We start from the raw sequence: 24,513 nt of genomic DNA on the forward strand, positions 1-24,513 counted from the left end.
AAAAGCTTTTTCTGCATCTACTGAGATGATCATATGTTTTTTATTCTTCAATTTGTTAATATGGTGTGTCACATTGATTGACTTGCATATATATTGAAGAATCCTGGCATCCCTGGGATAAATCCCACTTGATCATGGTGTATGATCCTTTTAATGTGTTGCTGGATTCTGTTTGCTAGTATTTTTCTTGAGGATTTTTGCATCTATATTCATCAGTTATATTGGTCTGTAATTTTCTTTTTTTGTAGTATCTTTGTCTGGTTTTGGTATCAGGGTGATGGTGGCCTCATAGAATGAGTTTGGGAGTGTTTCTTCTTCTGCAGTTTTTTGGAAGAGTTTGAGAAGGATGGGTGTTAGCTCTTCTCTAAATGTTTGATAGACTTCATCTGTGAAGCCCTCTGGTCCTGGACTTTGTTTGTTGGAAGATTTTTAATCACAGTTTCAATTTCATTACTTGTGATTGGTCTGTTCATGCTTTCTATTACTTCCTGGTTCAGTCCTGGAAGGTTGTACCTTTCTAGGAATTTGTCCATTTCTTCCAGGTTGTCCAATTTTTTGGCATAGAGTTGCTTGTAGTAGTCTCTTAGGATGCTTTGTATTTCTGCGATGTCTGTTGTAACTTCTCCTTTTTCATTTCAAATTTTATTGATTTGAGTCCTCTCCCTCTTTTTCTTGATGAGTCTGGCTAATGGTTTATCAATTTTGTTTACCTTCTCAGAGAACCAGCTTTTAGTTTTATTGATCTTTGCTATTGTTTTCTTTGTTTCTATTTCATTATTTATGCTCTGACCTTTATGATTTTCTTCTGCTAACTTTGGGTTTTGTTTGTTCTTCTTTCTCTAGTTCCTTTAGGCGTAAGTTTAGATTGTTTATTGGAGAATTTTCTTGTTTCTTGAGGTAGGCTTGTATAGGTATAAACTTCCCTCTTAGAACTGCTTTTGCTGCATCCCATAGGTTTTGGATCATTGTGTTTTCATTGTTATTTGTCTCTAGCTATGTTTTGATTTCCTCTTTGATTTCTTCAGTGATCTCTTGGTTTTTTGGTAACGTATTGTTTAGCCTCCATGTGTTTGTGTTTTTTACGTTTTTTTCCCTGTAATTCATTTCTAATTTCATAGTGTTGTGGTCAGAAAAGATGCTTGATATGATTTCAATTTTCTTAAATTTACTGAAACTTGATTTGTGACCCAAGATGTGATCTATCCTGGAGAATGTTCCGTGTGCCCTTGAGAAGAAAGTGTAATCTGCTGTTTTTGGGTGGAATGTCCTATGAATGTCAGTTAAATCTATTTGGTGTATTGTGTCATTTAAAGCTTCTGTTTCCTTATTTATTTTCATTTTGGATGATCTGTCCATTGGTGTAAGTGAGGTGTTAAAGTCCCCCACTATTACTGTGTTACTGTCGATTTCCTCTTTTATAGCTGTTAGCAGTTGCCTTATGTATTGAGGTGCTCCTACGGTGGGTGCATATATATGTATAATTGTTTTATCTTCTTCTTGGATTGATCCCTTGATCATTATGTAGTGTCCTTCCTTGTCTCTTGTAACATTCTTTATTTTAAAATCTATTTTATCTGATATGAGTATTGCTACTCCAGCTTTCTTTTGATTTCCATTTGCATGGAATATCTTTTTCCATCCCCTCACTTTCAGTCTGTATATGTCCCTAGGTCTGAAGTGGGTCTTTTGTAGACAGCTTATCTATGGGTCTTGTTTTTGTATCCATTCAGCAAGCCTGTGTCTTTTGGTTGGAACATTTAATCCATTCACGTTTAAGGTAATTATCAATATGTGTGTTCCTATGACCATTTTCTTAAATGTTCTGCATTTGTTTTTGTAGGTCCTTTTCTTTTCTTGTGTTTGCCACTTAGAGAAGTTCCTTTAGCATTTGTTGTAGAGCTGGTTTGGTGGTGCTGAATTCTCTTAGCTTTTGCTTGTCTGTAAACTTCTGATTTCTCCATCAAATCTGAATGAGATCCTTGCTGGGTAGAGTAATCTTGGTTATTGGTTCTTCCCTTTCATCAGTTTAAGTATATCATGCCACTCCCTTCTGGCTTGTAGAGTTTCTGCTGAGAAATCAGCTGTTAACCATATGGGAGTTCCCTTCTATGTTATTTGTCATTTTTCCCTTGCTGCTTTCAATAATTTTTCTTTGTCTTTAATTTTTGCCAATTTGATTACTATGTGTCTTGGCGTGTTTCTCATTGGGTTTATCCTGTTTGAGACTCGCTGCGCTTCCTGGACTTGGGTGGCTATTTCCTTTCCCATGTTAGGGAAGTTTTTGACTATAATCTCTTCAAATATTTTCTCTGGGCCTTTCTCTCTCTGTTCTCCTTCTGGGACCCCTATAATGCGAATGTTGTTGTGTTTAATGTTGTCCCAGTGGTCTCTTAGGCTGTCTTCATTTCTTTTCATTCTTTTTTCTTTATTCTGTTCTGCAGCAGTGAATTCCACCATTCTGTCTTCCAGGTCACTTATCTGTTCTTCTGCCTCAGTTATTCTGCTATTGATTCCTTTTGTGTAGTTTTCATTTCAGTTATTGTATTGGTCATCTCTGTTTGTTTGTTCTTTAATTCTTCTAGGTCTTTGTTAAACATTTCTTGCATCTTCTCGATCTTTGTCTCCATTCTTTTTCCAAGGTCCTGGATCATCTTCACTATCATTATTCTGAATTCTTTTTCTGGAAGGTTGCCTATCTCCACTTCATTTAGTTGTTTTTCTGTGGTTTTATCCTGTTCCTTCATCTGGTACATAGCCCTCTGCCTGTTCATCTTGTCTGTCTTTCTGTGAATGTGGTTTTTGTTCCACAGGCTGCAGGATTGTAGTTCTTCTTGCTTCTGCTGTCTGCCCTCTGGTGGATGAGGCTATCTAAGAGGCTTGTGGAGATTTCTATATAAGCAAATACATCTGATGTTTTCAAGGAGAGAAAGCAGATTATAAAACATTATAAATATATATTTAATGTATATTAAAATACATATAAAATTACATTTTTATAATATAGAAGTGTAAATATATGAATAGAATATATTCTGGACTGATATATACTAAAGCATTAAAGGTAATTTTCTCTGGTGGCATGATTATAAATGGTTTCTTTTCCCTTTTAATCTTAACTGTATTTCCAGATTTCTCTACAATAAACACATTATTTACACATTAAAAAAAACAATATACCTAAACTGGTTTTATTTCAGTAAATTAATTTTTTTTTTTTTAGTAACGGCAATATTTTTCAACAGCTCCATCTGCTGGCTGCTGAATAAAGTTAATTTTCAAATATTACTGTATTTGTTTTTACTGTAGCCAGGACAAGAAATAGAATTCCTCTATTAAAACAAAGGATGCTTCTTATATATCTATGAAGAGAAGTATCTGCAGTCACATTAATTCACCTGATACACATTTGGTTGGATACAGAGTAGGCTATTACCCCATACACAAAAATAGACTGTTTGCCTAGAACAGAAACATTACATTGAAAAATCGGTTTGGTGTTTTTGGCTATCTTACATTGGCATGCTGATTTTGTTGATTGTGTAAAATAAAAATATTGATTAGTGGTTGAATATTGATATGTATGAAATATATCATATTGTAGGAATTCATGTACTTTTGCACTCATATTCAGAGCTGCAGTCTAAACTCTCCTATGTCATTCTCATTATTTTGAAGTGAAACTGCTCTTGTTTCCATATCGCTTTATTATTTCCTGTAGTTGAATTGATGATAAATGCTTTCCTAAACATGAATTTCTCTTTTTATGGTAACAGTAGGTATTATATTTTGTTTAAAAATCTCTCAGTCATCTAGCTTTGGAACTCTTAAAAAGTAAAATCTGTCATTATGCTGAGTGAAATAAGTCATTCATGAAAAGACAAGTACTGTAGGATCCCACTTATATGAGGTGTCTAAAGTAGTCAGATTCATAGAAGCTGAAAGTAGAATGGGAGTTACCACGGGTTGGGGAGAAAAGGAGTTGTTGCTTAATGGGTATAGAGTCTCAGTTTTGCAAGATGAAGAAATTCTGGAGATCTGTTTCACAACAATGTAAATATGCTTAATACTACTGAACTGGGCACCTAAAAATGTTAGAATGGTAAATTTTATGATTTTTTTTACCATAAAAAAGTAAAGTCTAAAAAATATATATATATTGTGATATTTATATATATATATTTTATATATTTATATGTATAACAAGTTTGAGAGAACATATTGAAGCAACCATGCACTATACTTTTTAAAAAATATCTTTATTGGAGTATAATTGCTTTACAATGTTGTGTTAGTTTCTGCTGTACAACAAAGTGAATCAGCTGTATGTATACATATATCCCCATGTCCCCTCCCTCTTGAGCTTCCCTCCCACCCTCCCTATCCCACTCCTCTAGGTCATCACATAGCCTCGAGCTGATCCATTTTTCTTGTCTCCTCATAAGTCAATTAGTATTTCTACAAATTTATCATATTTGTTTGTGATTTACATGGGACTTAATTTAAAAAGAGATTCAAACATGATTGTAAGATGAAATACGATTTTAAAATTACATACTTTCTAAATTAATTGGAAGATGATGAGATTCACTAAAAAATTTCCCCTGACTATGGATCACTGGACAAATCACTTAGCTATTTGTCTCAGTTTTTTAATGTAAAATGAATTGAAAGAGGTGATCATTTCTATGCTCTATGAACCCTAAAATTCTCAAAATCTTTTCATGGCAGCTTTCTGACACCCTTTCCTAACCAGCTCTAATGCAATAATATATATATAAGCAAACAGATAATAAAATTTAAAAAGCAACTATCAAGTAATTAAAGGACTCTTAGGTATATTTTGTATAAGAAATCACACCTAGTTTGATCCTATATAAAGGAAATCTCCCCTCTTCAATGGATAGATGTGATATGAACTTACAAAGAGCAGACTTTTAAAATATGCATATACATATGGAATTAATATAGTATCCATACCCTGCGTGGGGAGAAGTTTGAAATCTTTGGAAAAGAATGTAGAGTGGGGCTTCCCTGGTGGCGCAGTGGTTGAGAGTCCGCCTGCTGATGCAGGGGACACAGGTTCATGCCCCGGTCCGGGCAGATCCCACATGCCGCAGAGCGGCTGGGCCTGTGAGCCATGGCAGCTGAGCCTGTGCGTCCGGAGCCTGTACAAAAAAAAAAAAAAAAAAAAGAATATAGAGTGTTTCCTTTTTTGCCCTTTTTAAAAATAGTGAGGCAAACATTTTCTACAGTTGTAAATAGGCAGTAAGACTACGGAGAGGAAAAGAAAATTAGGATGAAGGTTAAGTCTACAGGCATAGGAAGTCATGGGCCAAAGCAGCATGGTTGTGGGAAGTGGGGAAGTATGGAGTAATGAGAAGTAAATTAAAGTGGTTAAGTTAAATAAACGAGTCTTGTTGAATAAGTAGGGGTAGGCCGCTGCATAGCCTCAGATCTACCTAATCAACAGTAGCAGGATCTGCCCTGGATACCAGACAGTTCATTAAAATCAAAATGTAAATAGGCTGTTAGGGAGAGAGTCCTCACTTTTATTCCATTCAGTCATCTGGCCAGATTGTTCTATTACTCATGACTTCTAACACCATATAAAGAAATTTTATTCTAGATGAAACTGTGTTTAAAGGAGCTCATGTATTACTATAAGTATGCTTCTGGTATTAAGTTAAACTGCTTGCTGAGAATTATGGCTCATTCTAATGGCTAATCATAATGCTCTTTATTTATTTATTTATTTAAAAATATTTATTTATTTGGCTGCACCAGGTCCTAGCTGCGGCGTGCAGGATCCTTAGTTGCAGCATGTGGGATCCTTAGTTGCGACATGCAGGCTTCAAGTTGCGGTGTGCAAACTCTTAGTTGCGGCACGCATGTGGGATCTAGTTCCCTGACCAGGGATCGAACAGATTGGGAGTGTGGGATCTCAACCACTGGACCACCAAGGAAGTCCCCATAATGCTCTTTAAATCAGTTCTCATTTGCTTTCTTACATATCTGAGCCAATGATATACTTGATATAAATATGAAATTTAGAATAAGTCATTGTTCTATATCAAAATAAAAACATGAGCATAAAATAACAATATATATACTATACTATATATATATAAAATACTATATGAGTATATGTATATACATATATATTTGATTTTTGTCATTTTAATTATAATATGTTTTGGTGTGTTCCTCCTTGGGTTAATTCTGTATGGGACTCTGTGCTTCCTGGACTTGGGTGACTGTTTCCTTTCACAGGTTAGGGAATTTTTCAGCTATTATGTCTTCAAATATATTCTCAGGCCCTTTCTCTTTCTCTTCTCCTTCTGGGACCCATATAATGAGAGTATTAGTGCACTTGATGTTGTCCCAGGGGTCTCAAATTGTCCTAATTTCTTTTCATATATATTTAAATACATGCACTTCAACTGGTACTGGCATAATTCTTAACAAACTTCAACAGTTGCCAAGAAGACACTATGAAACAATGTTGGATATTTATTATAAGTTGTTAAAAAATAGCATTTTGATTCCAGAGTCTACTGGCTGTGCTGTTCACCATAGGAAGCCCCTAGCCACATGTACTTATTGAGCATTTGAAACATAACTAATGGGAATTGAAATGTGCTTTAAGTGTAAAATTCACAAGATGAACAAAAGAATGTAAATTATCCCATTAATAAAATTTTATATTGATATGTGCAAATGACAATATTTTGGATATACTGTTTAATAACATGTTATTAAAATTAATTTCACTGGTTTCTTTTCACTTTTTAAACTTGGAAGATTTTATGTTGCATACCTGTTTCACATCATATTTCTTTTGGACAGTGTGGATTTACAGTGTAACTAAATGCAATTTCCTCCTGTTAACCAAGATCAGGCCCATGGACTGCATACACTGCTGAGTGCTGACCATGGATAAGAGTGAACAGTCTTTGCTTTGGCTGTTCTGCCCAGTGCATTCAGGAATTCTCAGCCAGCAGTTCAGAACCTCAATCACAATGGTGACCTATGCTATTTGTTATAACTCCAAGGAAACCAAGAAAACTTTAACAAGTCTGTATATTTACCCAAATGATCTTCGATAACACACATACACACATATCCCCAAAGATCCCAGAGAGTTCTTCAGAATAAAAAAAGTTAAGAATTTCAATCTAGTGTCTGCATAGAAGATCGGGAGTACCATTAGTTATTAGGTAGGTAAGAAGATGGTCCAAGAACTCTTTAAGGAACTAAATATGCTTAACAAGATGAGACCTCTAAAACAATGTTTAAAAAGAAAGAAAGTCAGCAGGAAAATGCCTTGGCTTACATTTGCTGGCTCTGGCATTGAGCTGTGTTGTAGGCAAAGGTCATCTCAGAACCCTTACCCTAATTTCCCTTTGTGGCATCCTTTCCCTTCTTGCTATTCTCCCTGTTTGGAAATCCCAGTGCCTTTCTCATTCCTGTCTCTTTCATCTGCCTCTCTCTACGGAAAGGAAAATAATCCTTTGTTAGTGTAAAGCCAGTAGAAGTGTGGGCTGATGGGTGCCACATACTGCTCCTGATGAATTACAACTTGGTTATTTTTTGCACTTTACTTTTATTAGATCAGCTTTACATTTACAGCAAAATTGAGAGGAAGGTACAGAGATTTCCCATGTACACCCTGCCCCCACATTTGGTTGTTTTTTTAAAGCCCTAAACACAGAAATTTATTTTTCTTTTATTAACAACTTCAGGTTCCAGTTTTCCTAAACTGTTGCTTTAAATGAAGGTTTAGATTACTAGTTTCTGTAAATCCATTTGCTGTTGCATGAAGCATAGCTTCTTTTGTTAGCAGCTATACTTCACTGAGGCCTTAAAGATTTTTGCCTCTCTCCATCCTAATAGTAATCGCCAGATCAACTTTTAACATATTCCCTCACAGCTGCAGCAGGGAGGAGTGGCACCTCCTGGAGGTGAAGAGGGTTAGAAACCCACCTTCTGGAAAGCGTCCTTGTGGTCTTTAGATTGTTTCTCCTCCGGTAAGGACAACTGTGATAAAACGAATGAATGGAATGCTTTGTTACAGATGGAATTACTACGTCCCCCAACCCGCTACCTAAACAATACCTGAAAACGGGAAAGCTGTGGGATTAAGTAAAGACATTACACGCACAGTGCAGAAAAAAGCTATTTTATGGCATTTTGAGGTGACTAGGTCAGAGTTCCCAAGTAAGGAGCAAAGTAAACACCAATTTTATTTACTTCGCACAACATTAGTACTCAATTTCACTGTTTTAAAAAATTCCCAACTTTTATCCGTAAGGCTAGAGATATATAACAATTTATGTGGTTTTCGGCAAAAGTCAAGGAAGCGAAAAAGCATTGACAGCTGCCGGTCTCGCCGCCACCGCGGCTACCGCGGCGGCGTGCCCGTGTGGCTGCGTGCCCGTGTGGCTGCGTGCGCGCGCGACGGGCGGGGCGGGGCGGAGCGGAGGCGGGCACGCGCGCGCGCACGGGGCGGGGCGGAAGGGAGTCGGGCGGAGGGGCCGGCGGGCGCGCGCGCGCGCGCAGCTGTCCGGTCGGCAGGGGGCGCTGCGCACCCACGCGGCGCTCTGCCTGCCCCCAGGTGCTGTCCGCGGCGGTTCGATTGGAGCAGCCGCCGAATAGCGCTTGGCGCCATTTTGAAGCAGAGAGGAGGAGGAACGGCCGGGCTGGCTGCGGAAGGGGAGGGGGGGAGGAGGCGATTGGATGCGGCGGCGGCGGCGGATCCCGGAGAGCAGCGGAGTGAGAGGAGTAGCGAGTCGGCCACCCGGAGGTAGGAAGCAATTCAGTTAACGGGAAGAAAATGTCTCTTCTCTCTGGTCGCCGCGCTCCATTTTTCAGCGCCCGCCACCGCGGCTGAGTCTGTGGCGGGGCTCAAGCGCCGCCCGCCTGCCAGCCGAGACTCGCCTCCCGGCATCGGGGGCTGCAGCCGCTGGCTGCCTGGCGGTGGCGGGGCCGGGAGGAGTAGGGCGCGGGCCGGGGGCGTGGGTCGGGTTCTGCGGTGGGGGTGGGGAGGGCCCCGCGGCCGGCGCGCTCCCTCCACGCCGCGGGCTCAGCCGCAGTCTCTGGAAATTAAACTTGCCGCCCTGGCAGGGCTGGGGCGCCCGCGGCGTCGAGGGCGGCGGGCGGCGGGCGGTGACCTTGCGCGCGGCCGGGGGTCCGCGCCGGCTGCCCGCCGCCCCGCCGCCCCGCCGCCCGCGACCCGCCGCCCCTCCCCCCGCGCCCGGCCGCCCGGCGGCTGTTTCCCGGGCGGCAGGCGGGCGGCGCGGCGCTCCTGTTGAATCCTCCCGCGGGCGGGTTTTCCCCTTTCCGGGCGAGGGGTGGGGAGCGCGGGTCGGGGCTGACCTCGGGGCGGTGTGCGGGCCTCGGCGCCCTCGCCCCCGCCGCTGGGTCGCCCGCGCCGCGCAGCCTCCGCTCCGGGCGACGACAACGGGCCGACCGAGTGACATTTTTATCCTGTTACTTGCCAGTCGCGGGAGATAAAGCGCGCCTACCGCGCCTCTTGGAGCTGGTGCTTGGAAGCACCCGAGGACCTAGTTGAGGAAGAGTCCAGCACGGGCTGGAGTGGCTTCTCCCGGGCCACCACTGAGTTCTAGCTTTCCTTTCGGAAGCCTCGGAGTCGGAGCGACCATGCAAACGGTGTGCAGCTGTACAGTTGACATTTTTGCAGTCTCTTATCTTAGTGACACCTGAAAAGTTTCTGGTCGAGAGGAAACGCTTGTTTGTGGTTTCTTGCTGCTGTTGCCTTTTGGTATATACGTTAAAGCTACGCTAAGCCGCGGTACAGTTATTCGAGGGAATGAGTCGGAACCCTGAAACGCTGCACCTCGTCGGCTTCAGAGTTGCCTGTTCCTGCGTTCCTTCGCGGCCCGTGTAAACTCGGGGTAGGGTTTGAAAGAGCAGGTCTCTGCCTACTTGACACATGTTTAGGCATCCTAACCAACCCCCGAAAGGGAACCCTTTATTTGATTTTGAAGGACGTGCTTTGAACGCTCTTCTCACACTTCTGTTATGAAATGATGGATGGGCAGTACTGTCCTGAACGACCCTACCCAACCCTGTTTGTTAAACCGTTTGGGAGACTGTGGATGTAGCCTTTACTTTCGAAGGTTGGTCTACGGTCTTGAGTGAGTTTTGGAGGTCTTCTCCTGTCTTCCTAATAACTTCTAAAAATTCAAGTGTGTTTATATATGAGGCAAGCTGTAAGTAAGTCATAATTATTTAAAACTTGAATGGCAGTATAATCATTGTTCTCACCACATGTAGATGAAGTTACAAGATAGAGCATTTTTTATACTTACGTAAGCAGTAGTCAAGTAAAATAGTTAAAAGCACAAAAATGGTATTAAGCAAAATATGGGCTAGAAAGGACACTTATTTATGCAATACATATGTCGGAGATGTTAGCAGTTTTAGACAATAAGATGAGCATTCCTGTGGTGTGTGCAGGTCAGTTTGTGGAACGATTAATCTGTTATCGTCTGGTGATAGCAGAAAACCTAATTAAAATTTATAGTGATGAATATATAGGTGACAGTTTCAACATGGAACTTCTTATAGAAAGGTAGATTTATTTTGAAAACCTTAACTGTAAAAAAAAGTATTAAGTGAGAACATTATTCTTTCAAAAAAAACCTTAAATGAGAACATTATTCTTTCAAAATAAATGTACGAATGTATATAGAAAAGATGCACGTTAGATATTCTTTGATTACTGAAATAGTAATTTTTTGTGTGTGCTTTTTTGATGGTTTAAAAAATTATACTCTGGGTTTTACTTGAATGTGTGAGTATTTTAAATGACAAGGTAGTGTTTGTATTGGCCTTTATTTTTACTTAAAGAACTTTTGTGCCCTTTCTTATTTTCTCCTTTTTTGTTGAGGTTGATTCTCCTTGTATTAACTTTGTTTTTTTACAGTAGCTTTTGCACTCTTCCTGTCACTTTCATTCTTGTCTGGTTATGCCTTTTTCCTCACTTTTCCCAAGAATTAGAGGAGATAATGTGGTGAAGATAGTGATCCTTGTTGTCGTGGAATGTTTTGTACTAAGCATATTTGACAAGTAGTTCCACTGAGTTGGCTGTTGGATAAAAGTTTTAATTTTTAAATTTATTTTAAAATGGTTTGCAACTTTAACGGATACAGAGAGTCATGTTTTGAGGACCAGGCTCTGTCAATAATTTGTTAAGCCTAAAATAAAGTGATAGGCTGTATTAGACAGGGCTTACCCTGGTGAAGACTGAATGGTACCCAAAACTTTGTGTAGAGGGGAATATTTTGGGAGATTGTGTTCTTTCTGCTTCTCCCTCTTGGAGATTAGGATTGTCCTGTGGCTTCCAGTGCTACTTTTTTTGATCATGTGTGCCTAGAACTAACAGGAGAGCTCACTGTGATTTCGCTCGGATGACAAGTACTGTATATAATCTACGTTAGAAAAGAATAAATTTGTATTTCCTTTGTTAGTGTTAGAGAGCTATAAGGAAACTTAGATGATCTCCAACTCACTCATTATATGCATGAGAAATTAGGTTCAGATTGTAACTTGATTGATTTATTCAAAGTCACAGTCATATTCTTGTGGTGGAATTGAGGCAGCCCTTAGATCTCCTGGAGGCTTAGAAGTATCCACGTGGTCTGTACTGTTTTATTCAGGACTTAAGCAATATTTAAAATTATTGCCAGGTAGCACATTATTCTCTTTCTCCTTCCCCCCCCCTTTTTTTTTCATTCAACCAAGAAATAAAGTTTCGAGGTTAACCATCTGTTTCAGAGTCTGGTTTTAATAATTTCTATCCAGGATTCGGTCCACTTAAATTGTCTCAGAAGATAACCCTCTTGCATGTCTCTGTCTCCTGGAGTTGCTTGATCTTTCATTGTGTAATAATACTTGACAAGGCATTTATTTATTCTTTGTTAAACTTGTAAGCCAGAGTAATTTGGAAGTTAGTGTTGAACTTTATTTTGTTATAAGATGCATGTGTGCATGAGTGTGTTATTATTATTATTTTTTACTTTTTTTTTTTTTTTTTTTTTTTTTTACTTATAAACTCAATTTGCTACACAAGTCGTTTGCTTCCAGTTACAGTAGGTGTTTGGAGAAAATTGTATTTGGTTTGGGTATTCCTTTTTGGAAATGTTAAAAATTCCCAAAATACTTAGTCTAACAATAAACCCAGTAATTTCTCTGAGAACATATTTACTTTTTAAGCTTATTTAAGAAGTTGCCAAATGGTTCAAAATTGTGCTTCCCTGGAGTGTAGAGGTCAGCTCTTCCTCACACTATACTGTCATGAACCACCTGATTATAACCATTTTCCCCAATACTTGAAAAAGGTTTTATAACTCTTTCTCACTAATTAGTTCAAAATTAAGGATAAGTTTGCTGTAATTGTTTCAGTTGATAGGGGTGATCGTGCTCAGTGAGAAAATCGTGAAGATTAAACTCACATTAGTTAAATTTAGTTGTTTAAAGTAAATCTTAAAGCCATTACTCTGAGATGTTTAAAAATATCCATGATAGTTATTGTGCTCTAATGATTAGACATCAGTAATAAGCAGTAATTAGAAATACTTGGTTTAGCTGTGTAAAACTTACAAGTCAGCTAAGGGGAGTGGAGGAAAGACTGATAAGCAGGAAGCTAATTTGAGGCATCTTTAAAGAACCATGGTCTAGAAGTACTCCACTAACTTGCTTCCCTTTGACAGAGATTGCTCTGACCTGATTCAGTTAAAATGAACAAATACTAAGCTTCATATATATACTGTACCATGGATGATGTAATAAACAGGACTGAGACTCTACCCTATAGAAGTTTCGAGTGGTGGTTTGCCACTTACACCAAGGTGATGAGAGGTGAGAAAAACCAGAGTAGGATCCCTGCTGTTAAGTGATTCTACAAGGGCCAGGCCTTCCTCCCTCTTCAGTGACAGTTGAGGTTGCTCTTTATGTGGGAGAGCGAAGGAGGGGACATTATGACCACAAGCATTGTCTTTCTCTTGGAGAGAATGGTTAGGGGGCCCAAAAGGAAACAAGAGTTTGTGGTTCCCTGGGCAGTGTAGGGATTCTTTTTCCCTTTCATCTCAGAGGTGGTTTTAGAGAAGTAAGGGAAGAGATTTTTAAAGAAAAGTCCCAGATATATATCCAAGTGTATTTACAAAATGCATCCCTAAATAGTTGAAATTCCGTCAGGCAATTTCAGTTAGCCTTCAGATTTGGGGATGGGGGTTGGGGTGTGTATGGAGAGTTGGTAGTGAGAGTAGTTGTTAAGGTTGGCGGGAACAGAGTACTTTAAAGAATCGTATATTTTAAGTTAAAAGTTATACATGTATATGATAAGGAAATTCTTGTGGTACAGAAAATAAAAATAAAAGCTACGTTATCTCTTCCCCCTAAAAGGTAATCCACTGTTAACAGTTTTCAGAAAATTTACTTTTCAGAAAATTTATGCAAATAGTATTATACTTACTGCTTTTTTTGTTGTTATTAAAAGCTATATTGTTTACTTTTTTCTGAAATTTACTTTTTTCTGTAGTTGATGTCATGTAGCTCTTCTCATAATGGCAGATATAGATCAACATCATTTAAACAATGATTAGAGTATTATATGCATGTGTCACCACAATTTATTCTGACTCCTTTTGAGTGGTATGTAGGTTGTAACTACTTACACAAACCGACAGTATATGAATATGCCTGTTACATGTTCGCCAGCATTGGGCTTTATAAAACTTTATGCCTTTTGCTGATTTGATATGTGAAGTTTTGTATCTTGTTTTGGGTTTGCATTTTGTTGATTATGAGGAGGGGAAGACAGTTCTGTATGCTTATTGGGCAGAGGTTACTTGCAGCACACACTTTAGATTGAGTAGGTTAGGTTAGCTGTGCACCCCTCCCCCCATCTAAAATGGTTTGAGGGAGATGGAACTTTTAGAGAGAAATAAGGTTTCAGAGCCCGTGGCACCTTGAGGGGGAGCAGTGCTCCGCATGGAGAGGCTGCAGTGCTGGACTTTGAACAATAACCAGAGGTTAAGTATTGAAAGCCCTTAACTTGGTCTTAACGGAAGATTATGTAAAGGCAGGAAGGGAGATTTGAGAGGGCAAGTAGTTTCATATAGGGTAAGCTCTATCTCCTACTGTCTGCTTGTCCTGTCTCACCACTCCCCCCTTGTGCCCCAGCTGTCATTTCATTTTTATTTCTACTGTCATTTGACTTGCTCCTCTTCCCTGGTGGGGTGGCAACGTTGACTTTGATATTTCAGTTCTTCCAGAGATGAGGGCCACTTAGTTTTTATTATAAGGGAAACTGATTTTTCTTCAAACCAAAGGGAGCAGTTCTCATTTCTAACATTCTTTAGATCTATTTTCTGATCTTTAGTAGTCCCTCTTTATAGTTGATATTCTGCTAGTGTCAGGGCCTTACATGCTGACCTGTGCAGAAGTTGGCATGACTACATGAGCTTTGTTCCTATTTAATCCCTACATGCTGCCCCCACCCCAGCTTCACATTTTTTTTTTAATGAAATAAGTTTTTTTTCTTAGTAGGCTTGGGAGGCAATTGGTTTAAAAGGCTCTTGTCTGTTACTCCCTATCCCAACCCCTCCCAAATGGTAAGTATGTAGAGACGTGTTAATTAGCTTGATTGTGGTGATCTTTTCACAATGCATACATATATCAAAAGACAAGCTGTATACCTTAAATATCTACATTTTTATGTGTCAAAGATGTCTCAGTAAAGCTGGTTAAAAGAAAGTTTTTGTTTGTCTCCAGTTATTATATACACGAGTTAATATCAAATGGCTGGCCCTTTTTCAACTTTACCTTTAGTCTAGGCCAGTGGCTCTCAAATGGGGGTGATTTTGAACACCCCTTCCTTCCCCAGCTCCTCGCCCAAGGACCTTTGGCAATGCCTGGAGACATTTTGGTTGTCACAACTGGGGGCGGGGCGAAGGGGGCGGGAAGAGTGGTGCTACTGGTATCTAGTGAGTAGAGGCAGGGATGCTGCTAAACATCCTACAATGTGTAGGGCAGCCCTCCACAACAACAAATTATCTGGCCTAAAATGTCTCTTTTGCCAAGAAACCCTGGATTCAGCAGACCTAGTCCAGGAAGCCCCCAGCTCAGGTGAATTAGGCCTGCCCACCAACTTTGATGATAGCAGTCAAGCAGTAGTAATGTTTCATGTAGTCTTATGCTCAGAATGGAAAGCTTTGAAATATAGATCTTGAGTACTTTTTTCCCCTTCCTCTGTCTCTTTGGTCCCTTTCTTTTCAGCGTTTTGCTTTCCTTCTCCTCTACCTTCATGGTGTAACATAATTAGGTCAAGGCTTTGCAGTCTTACCTGGAGTTTGGAAGGTCACTAGCATTAAAGACTTGAATGGCAATAGCAACATATTTAGGCATTTAATATGATGCTTGATAAGTGAAGTCCTTTGCTGAGGAAAGCAGAAGAGCGTGGCAGTTAAGCATATAGACATTAATTGATTTATTTTTGCTGTGTTGGGTCTTCGTTTCTGTGCGAGGGCTTTCTCCAGTTGTGGCAAGCGAGGGCCACTCTTCAGCGTGGTGCGCGGGCCTCTCACTGTCGCGGCCTCTCTTGTTGCAGAGCACAAGCTCCAGGCGCAGGCTCAGTAGTTGTGGCTCATGGGCCCAGTTGCTCTGCAGCATGTGGGATCTTCCCAGACCAGGGCTCGAACCCATGTCCCCTGCATCGGCAGGCAGACTCTCAACCACTGCGCCACCAGGGAAGCCCAAGCATATAGACATAGAGTCAAGACTGCTTGGGTTTTTATCCTGCCTCCATCACTAGCTAGTTGTGTCACCATGGATAAATACCTGATTGCCAAGCCTCAGTTTCTTAAATCTGTGAAGTGGGGAATAATAGCAGGGATCTCATTTTTAAAATCAGCTTTATTGAGATATAATTCACATTCCATACAGTTCACCTATTGAAACTGTGCAGTTCATCAACTTGTAGTACATTCGCAGGTGTGTGCAACCATCACCACAATCTGCTCTTAGAATATTTTTGTCTTACAAAAGAAACCCTAAACCCATTAGTGGTCACTTCCAGTCACCCCTTAAATTAGTTTTTGATATAAGCCAGGCCAAATGCTTCCCTTGGTGACAAGTATGTAAGTACTTAATAGAAAACTATTATAACTTGGGGCAGGGAGACTCTATTTGTGGCAGGTCCATTCACAACATTTAGAGAAGGCAAAGGTGGATATTTGTTGAATGGATATTTGCATGCTATACTATGTAAGGAAATTGTGCTCAGAGATACAAAGATGAAAGATACACCTTTATTTAAGAGATCTATATTCAAGTGGGAAGAAGGAGACTGGTGTCACAAAATACCAGTTATACCAGTTATAATTGTAAAATAATTATAAAACGAGGCAGAATAAAGTGCTTTCGGGAAGGTGTAAACAATATATTTGAAATTGGAAATTTGTTAAGGGGAGATTAATTACTTAGGTTAAGAGTGCAGGAACCATGAAAGACTTTTTAAAGGAGGGACCATTTTGGCCAAGTCTTAGATGATAAAATATGGTACTCTGGCTCTGTGAAGAGCACTTGAAGAATGCTGTGCTTTTTTGAGGTATTGGTGGTATTCCCATCTTTTTTTTTTTTTTTTTTTTTGCTGCCTCATGCTGCTGCCAAATGGTTGCCTCTGGTAGCTACACCTGCACCCTTTTTTAAAAAAAAAATATTTATTTACTTTTTGGCACACCTCGAGGCTTGAGGGACCTTAGTTCCTGGACCAGGGATCCAGCCCGGGACCTTGGCAGTGAAAGCACCAAGTCCTAACCACTGGACAGCTGGGGAATTCTCACCCGCACCCTTTTTTGATGTTTCTAATCTGTTGAGAACTTGGGAAGTTATCTAAATGTAAGAAATAAATAAGCTTTTAGTGAGAGCCTGGTGTCTGTGAGAAAAGGGTGTGATTATGTGGCCTTATGCTGTCACTTTGAGTTAGTTGCCTTTTTAGTTTTATTCTCTGGGTTAATTGGGTTTACAGAATAAATAATTCCTAGGTAAATTAGGCTCATATAAAATGTTTTCCTTTATTTTTCTCCAGGGCTTCTGCTAACAGCCACGTCCCTAACGTGTCTTCTCAGTTTCCTATCATCTTTTTCTCATATGCCGTCAGACACGACACTTCCAGTACATGTCCAGAACTGAGCTGCCTTCCTTTATCCTTTAACATCTGCATTGGTTAATACACATTTTTTTTTAAGTTGAATGTTTTTAAGTTGAATCAAGTCAGCAACTTGGGCGTCATCTTGATCTCTCTGTCTCCTTTACTTCTCAAATCAAATGAGTTACCAAATCCTGTTGATTCTGGTACAGTAGTTCAAAGTTTTTTTTTTTTTTTTTTTTAACACTATCTGCACAGTAATACTTCAAAAGTAAAAAAACAAAAAGAGAAAAAAAGTCTCTTTTCCATACCCTTCCTCACCTGTATAGTTCCCAGACTCCTACAATAGTTTACTAGTATTACTGGGTTTTTTATATATCCTTCTGGGGATTTAAAAAATACAACCCTGTACAAGTATATGTATCCCACCCCATGCCTCCCCTCACCCCAACACATGTTTTACACTAATGTTGGAAACTTTAACTGCTTTGCCTTTTATTTATGTATTTATGTCACTTAACAGTATACCCTGGAGATCTTTCTGTATTAGTATATAAAGTGCTAGTATGTGTGCTCTCTTTCTCAACAGCTGCAGAGTGTTCATTTATGGACCGTAATTTAACTAGCCCACTGATGGACAGTTAAATTGTTTCCAGTTCTTGCTATTATAAAAATACTGCATGGGGCTTCCCTGGTGGCGCAGTGGTTGAGAATCTGCCTGCTAATGCAGGGGACACGGGTTCGAGCCCTGGGCTGGGAGGATCCCACATGCCGCGGAGCAACTAGGCCCGTGAGCCACAACTGCTGAGCCTGCGCGTCCGGAGCCTGTGCTCCGCAACGAGAGGCCGCGATAGTGAAAGGCCCGCGCACTGCGATGAAGAGTGGCCCCTGCTTGCCACAGCTAGAGAAAGCCCTTGCACAGAAACGAAGACCCAACACAGCAAAAATAAATAAATTAATAAACTCCTACCCCCAACATCTAAAAAAAAAAAAAAAAATCTATTAAAAAATACTGCATGAACAACCTTGTACATATATCATTTTGTACACATGCAGGTGTGTCTGTAGATTAACTTCCTAGAAGTGGGATTGTTGGGTCAAAGACTAAAGTGGATACAATTTTGATAGATACTGTTAAGTTGTCCTTCATGAGGGTTGTAGGATATAATTTTGATGGATATTGTTCTGTTGTCCTTCATGAGGGTGGTACAGTAATGTATACACGAGAGTACTTGTTTTCCTATAGCCTTGCCACCACAGCATACAATGACACTTTTTGGATTTTTCCCAATATGATAGGTGAAAAATGGTACCTCAGTGTAGTTTTAATTTACATTTCTCTTTTTTTTTAAAAAAAATCTTTATTGGAGTATAATTGCTTTACAATGGTGTGTTAGTTTCTGCTGTTTAGCAAAGTGAATCAGTTATACGTATACATATATCCCCATATCCCCTCCCTCTTGCGTCTCCCTCCCACCCTCCCTATCCCACCCCTCTAGGTGGTCACAGAACACTGAGCTGATCTCCCTGTGCTATGCGACTGCTTCCCACTAGCTAGCTGTTTTACATTTGGTTGTGTATATATGTCAGTGCCACTCTCTCACTTCGTCCCAGCTTACCCTTCCCCCTCCCCGTGTCCTCAAGTCCATTCTCTACATCTGCGTCATTATTCCTGTCCTGTCCCTAGGTTCTTCAGAATCTTTTTTTTTTTTTAGATTCCATATATATATTTTAGCATACGGTATTTGTTTTTCTCTTTCTGACTTACTTCAGTCTGTGTGACAGACTCTAGGTCCATCCACTTCACTACAAATAACTCAGTTTCGTTTCTTTTTATGGCTGAGTAATATTCCATTGTATATATGTGCCACATCTTCTTTATCCATTCATCTGTTGATGGACACTTAGGTTTCTTCCATGTTCTGGGTATTGTAAATAGAGCTGCAATGAACATTGTGGTACATGTCTCTTTTTGAATTATGGTTTTCTTAGGGTACATGCCCAGAAGTGGGATTGCTGGGTCATATTGTAGTTCTATTTTTAGTTTTTTAAGGAACCTCCATACTGCTCTCCATAGTGGCTGTATCAATTTACATTCCCACCAACAGTGCAAGAGGGTTCCCATTTCTCCACACCCTCTCCAGCATTTATTGTTTGTAGATTTTTTTGATGATGGTCATTCTGACTGGTGTGAGGTGATACCTCGTAGTTTTGATTTGCATTTCTCTAATGATTAGTGATGCTGAGCGTTCTTTTATGTGTTTGTTGCCTGTTTGTAAATCTTCTTTGGAGAAATGTCTTTTTAGGTCTTCTGCCCATTTTTGGATTGTGTTTTTGTTTTTTGACATTGAGCTGCATGAGCTGCTTGTAAATTTTGGAGATTAGTCCTTTGTCAGTTGCTTCATTTGCAAATATTTTCTCCCATTCTGAGGGTTGTCTTTTTGTCTTGTTTATTGTTTCCTTGGCTGTGCAAAAGCTTTTAAGTTTCATTAGGTCCCATTTGTTTATTTTTATTTCCATTTCTCTAAGAGGTGGGTCAAAAAGGATCTTGCTGTGATTTATGTCATTACGTTTCTCTATGAGTGAAGATGAGTGTCCTTTCATATGTTTGGGCCATTTTGATCATTCTTTTTTTTTTTCTGTAAACAGTCTGATCTTAATCTTTACTCATTTTTCTGTCCATTTTGAGGGTTCTTGAATTTCTCTTCAGTCCATGTGCAGTGGTTGGTTTACTAAAAGGAAACATGACTTGCTTGTTGCAGGTACCTTCTTACAGGTAGCTCTGCTTTCATTTTTCACTTTCTTTTAGGCTTTCTCTCACAGTGTTAGCAGAGTGATACTTCTAGTTGCAGATTTGTATGTGTGTTCCCTTGCTTAAAGCTGTTCAGTGGCTTTTCACTGCCTCTATAATGCAAATGCCTTAACATCAGAATGGTACCTACCTACCTTCCTTGCATTTCCTTTTTATCCATAGGTTCTCCAAACTGCGAAAACACTGAACTGCTCCTAGCTCCCTGTTGTGTTAGACCCTTTGCCTCTGTGTCTTTGCACGTGGTATTTCTCTGCTTATAATGATCCATTCCTGCTTGTCTGCATGTCCGAAGTCCTGCTTTTCATCCTTCACCTAACGAAAAGCCTTTTCTGTTACCTAACTCTTCTTTCAGGCAGTGTATGGTGCCCTTTTCTCCTTCTCACAAGTCCCTGTGTATATCTTTTTTTTTTTAATTAATTTTTATTTTTGGCTGTGTTGGGTCTTCATTGGGGTGCATGAGCTTCTCACTGTGGTGGCTTCTCTTTGTTGCGGAGCATGGGCTCTAGGCGCGCCGGCTCAGTAATTGTGGCTTGAGGGCTCTAGAGCACAGGTTCAGTAGTTGTGGCTCGAGGGCTTAGTTGCTCCACAGCATGTGGGATCTTCCCGGACCAGGGCTCGAACCTGTGTCCCCTGCATTTGCAGGCGGATTCTTAACCACTGCGCCACCAGGGAAGTCCCGCCTGTGTATATCTTTATAATGGAAACCCTTACATTGTGTATTGTTATTGTGTATTTCCTTGCTTTAGATTGTTATCCTCTTGAGGCATGGACTTAACAGTTATTTTGGAAGCTAGCATCATGTTTGGCACATAGTAGACGAGTAACAATTACCGATAACCCATAAATGTGTATATATATACACTAAATATATATGTGGACAACCCAGGACAAAGAAAAAATGGAAAATTAATACTATGAGCTCGTTTATTTTTAAAATTTGTTTTTATTTATTTATATTGAGATGTAAATTAAATACAATAAAATGTACAGATTTTAGCTGTTCACTTTTAGTTGTGACAGTTATACCTGTGTAACTGATAACCAAAAGATGATAAAGAACAGTCTCATCACCCCAGAAAGTTTAGTGGTTGCCCTTTCCATTCCGTTCTCCTCTCTCCTAAGCACTGTGATTTCTAACAATGTAGATTATTTTGTTTGGTCTTCATACAGTGTGTGCTTTTTTGCATCTAGCTTCTTTTGCTTAACATATATTTCCAGATGCATCTATGAGGTTGGATGTGTCAGAGCTCTTCTTTTTATTGCTGAGTAGTATTTTGTTAGATGAATATACCAGAGTTTATCTTTTCTTCTGTTGATGGATACTTGAGTTGTTTCCAGTTTCTTATTGTTAAGAATAAGGCCTGAAGGGATCTTCTTGCAAACATGTGTTTTCATTTCTCTTGAGTAAATGCCTAGGATTGGAATTGCTGCTTCACAGGCAGATGTGTGTTTTACTATATAAAAAACGGCTGTGTAGTTTTTCAGTTTTCTCTTATATACTCTCACTGTGACTCTGTGTTCTAGTTGCTCTATGTCCTTGCCAGCATTTGGATAATCATTTTTTAAATTTTAGCTATTTAGTGGACGTGAAATGGTATCTTGTGTTATTTTGGATTTCCTTGCGACCTAATGATGTTTCATATGGTTATTGACAATTGTCACTAATTAGTGTATTTTCTTTTGTGGAATATCCCTGTTTTTTGCGCAATAAAAAAATTGGCTATCATTTTATTAGTGATGTGTAAGAATTCTTAATATAGTCTGGATATGTTTTTTGTCACATCAGTGTATTGAGAGTATTTTCTTCCAGTTTGTAAGTTTTTGTTTTCCTTAACAGTGTATTTCGATAAGCTAAAGTTTTTAATTTTGACGAAGTTTAATTAATCAATTGTTTTCTTTAATAGAGTTGAGTTTTAAGAAGCTTTTGCCTACTCCCAAGTCTTGAAAATAATTTCTCTTGTTTTCTTTTACAAGTTTCATAGGTATTGAGGTTCATTTTTACAAATGCATTTATCCAATCCCAACACCATTGTTTGAAAAATTTTGTTTTCTTTCCTGCACTGAACTGCCTTTGTGTTTTTGTCCAGGAATGGGTTTTTTTTTTTTAATGTATGTATGTATGTATGTATGTATTTATTTATGGCTGTGTTGGGTCTTCGTTTCTATGTGTGGGCTTTCTCTAGTTGCGGCGAGTGGGGGCCACTCTTCATCGCGGTGCGTGGGCCTCTCACTGTTGCGGCCTCTCGTTGCGGAGCACAAGCTCCAGACGCGCAGGCTCAGTAGTTGTGGCTCACGGGTTTAGTTGCTCCGCGGCATGTGGGTTCTTCCCAGAACAGGGCTCGAACCCGTGTCCCCTGCATTGGCAGGCAGATTCTCACCCACTGCGCCACCAGGGAAGCCCTGTCCAGGAATGTTTGAACACATATGTATGGATCTGTTTCTGGACTCTCTTGTTTCTTTGATCTAATTGTTTCTCCTATGCTAGTATCATACTGTCTCTATTACCTTAAGTGTTGGAATCAAATAGTGTGAATCCTCTAATATTGTTTGGCCAGTCTAGTTCCTTTGTGTTTCCATATAAGTTTTAAAATCAGTTTGTCAATTTCTATTAAAAAAAAAGAACCTTTTGGGATTTTGATTGGGATTGTGTTGCTCTATAAAACATTTAGGGAGAACTGACCTATAACAATATTGAATTTGGTAGTCAGCCTTTAACATGGTTCCCATTGATCTCTGCCTCGCTGTATTTGTATCCTTTTATAGTCACCTTGCACATTATATTAGGGTTGGTCTGTGTAACCAATATAATATGGTTGAAGTCACTTCTGAAATTAGGTTATAAAAGGCACAGTGGCTTGTGTATTAGTCTCTTTCTCTCTCTCATCAGTCACTCTAGGAGAAAACAGCTGCCACGTTGTAGAGAGGCCCATTGTCAAGCCTGTGAAGGAGCTGAGATTTTACCCTGCTTGCAAGCTAACAAGTTAGCCTACTGCAGTTTCATGGATGTTGATAGAAGACATGAGACTCTTGGGTCTGCGTCAAAAGACAGGTTATTGTCACAGCTATAGTAGTAGCCGGGGTACTGTCAGCATTTTTGCACCAGTTCCTCAAGCTCCAAATCACACTTGATGTGAAGAGGGTCAAATGACAACTGCACATGCAGTGCTTGCATTACAAGAGAGGAATTCTGAACATAGGGAACCTGGATATTTTTTAATGGGCAGTAAGCATACCTGTTCTTTGCTCTGGAGGAGACATCCACATCAGTTCACTTTATAAACACCTTTGGGAAGTTAGTCTGGAACAAAGGGCAGTGAGATCCTCAGTTGCAAGATGTGCAGAAATGCAAGAGACCAATGGAATATTGTCTCCTGACATCCACATGACAAAGAATTGAGGCCTTCTGCTAGTAGCCTTGAGTGAACTTGGAAGCAGATCCTCTGGCCTTCACTTGAGTGTAGACCTAACTACAATTTGCAACCTCATGAGAGACCCTTGAGCCAGACCCACCAGCTAAGCTGCTCCTGGATTCCTGACCCTTAGAAACTGTGTGAGAAAATAAATGTTATTTTCAACTGCTGAAGTTTTGGAGTAGTTTATTACACAGCAGTAGATTATTAGTACAGTTGTTTACCTCTCCTTTTATTTAGGTCATCTTTTTTTTGATATGTACTATAAACAAATTTATATTTACATATCTACGTATCTATGCAAGATCTTTACGTCAGCTCAATGAAATAGGTTTTTCCATATTAATGTTATGTTACTATGTCAATTATGTAATATGATTTTGTTAACATATTAACATATGTACATACAATGTAAAGTAACATTTTAATGTTCTTCGTAGAGATCTTGCAGTTAAATATATTCCTAAAGATTTTTCTTTTTGATGCTATTTACTAAATTTTATTTTTTAATTTTTTTCTGATAATATATCCAGATACAGTAGTTGTCTTAAAAATTGTGTGTGTATTCTTTGACCTTGCTGAAATTCATTTAGTTCCAGTAGTTTTTTTGTAGATTTAGGATTTTCTCTACAAAAAACAATCATATCTGTGAATGATGGTTTTATTCTTTTTTCTCCCATCTTTATAAGCTTTTTATTTCTTTGTGTTACTTTATTGCACTGTCTAGCATTTTCAATTTAATGTTGAAGAGATGGTGGGAATGGACATTCTTGTTTTATTCCACATCCTAAGGGGAAAACATTGTCTTTTAACGTTAAGTAGAATGTCAGCAGTGATTGTTTTGTAGATTAAAAGAAATCAGATGGAGTGTGTTCCCTTCTATTCCCAGTTTAGTGAGATTTTAATTTTTAAATTATGGATAGGTGTTGAATTTTGTCAGGTGTCCCCCCCTTTTTGTATTTATTGAGATGACTATGGCTTTTATGCTTTATTCTGTATTATATTTATTGATTTTTGAAAGTTAAACCAATTTTGCATTCTTGGGTTAATCTCATTTGGTCATGATGTATTGTCCTTTTATCTGTTTCTGAATTTGGTCAGCTAATATTTTGTTGAGGATT

General features: G+C 39.3%; 1 protein-coding gene across 6 annotated transcripts in view; it reads left to right on the plus strand.

Moving 5' to 3' along the window:
* The first annotated feature begins 8,723 nt into the window (after positions 1 to 8,723).
* Positions 8,724 to 24,513, plus strand: part of PDS5B (PDS5 cohesin associated factor B) — a 200,465-nt gene continuing 184,675 nt past the window's right edge. For 5 of the 6 annotated variants that reach the window (XM_081214717.1, XM_081214719.1, XM_081214722.1 and 2 more), the window contains exon 1: positions 8,724 to 8,803. The gene's annotated coding sequence lies outside the window, so the exon portion shown is untranslated. Of the gene's footprint in view, positions 8,804 to 9,325; positions 9,670 to 24,513 lie in introns of those variants that run through there. The other variant, XM_081214718.1, reaches the window with a different exon arrangement.

Source organism: Mesoplodon bidens, assembly GCF_964165515.1.
Source record: "Mesoplodon bidens genome assembly, chromosome: 17".
Taxonomy (NCBI): Eukaryota; Metazoa; Chordata; class Mammalia; order Artiodactyla; family Ziphiidae; genus Mesoplodon; species Mesoplodon bidens.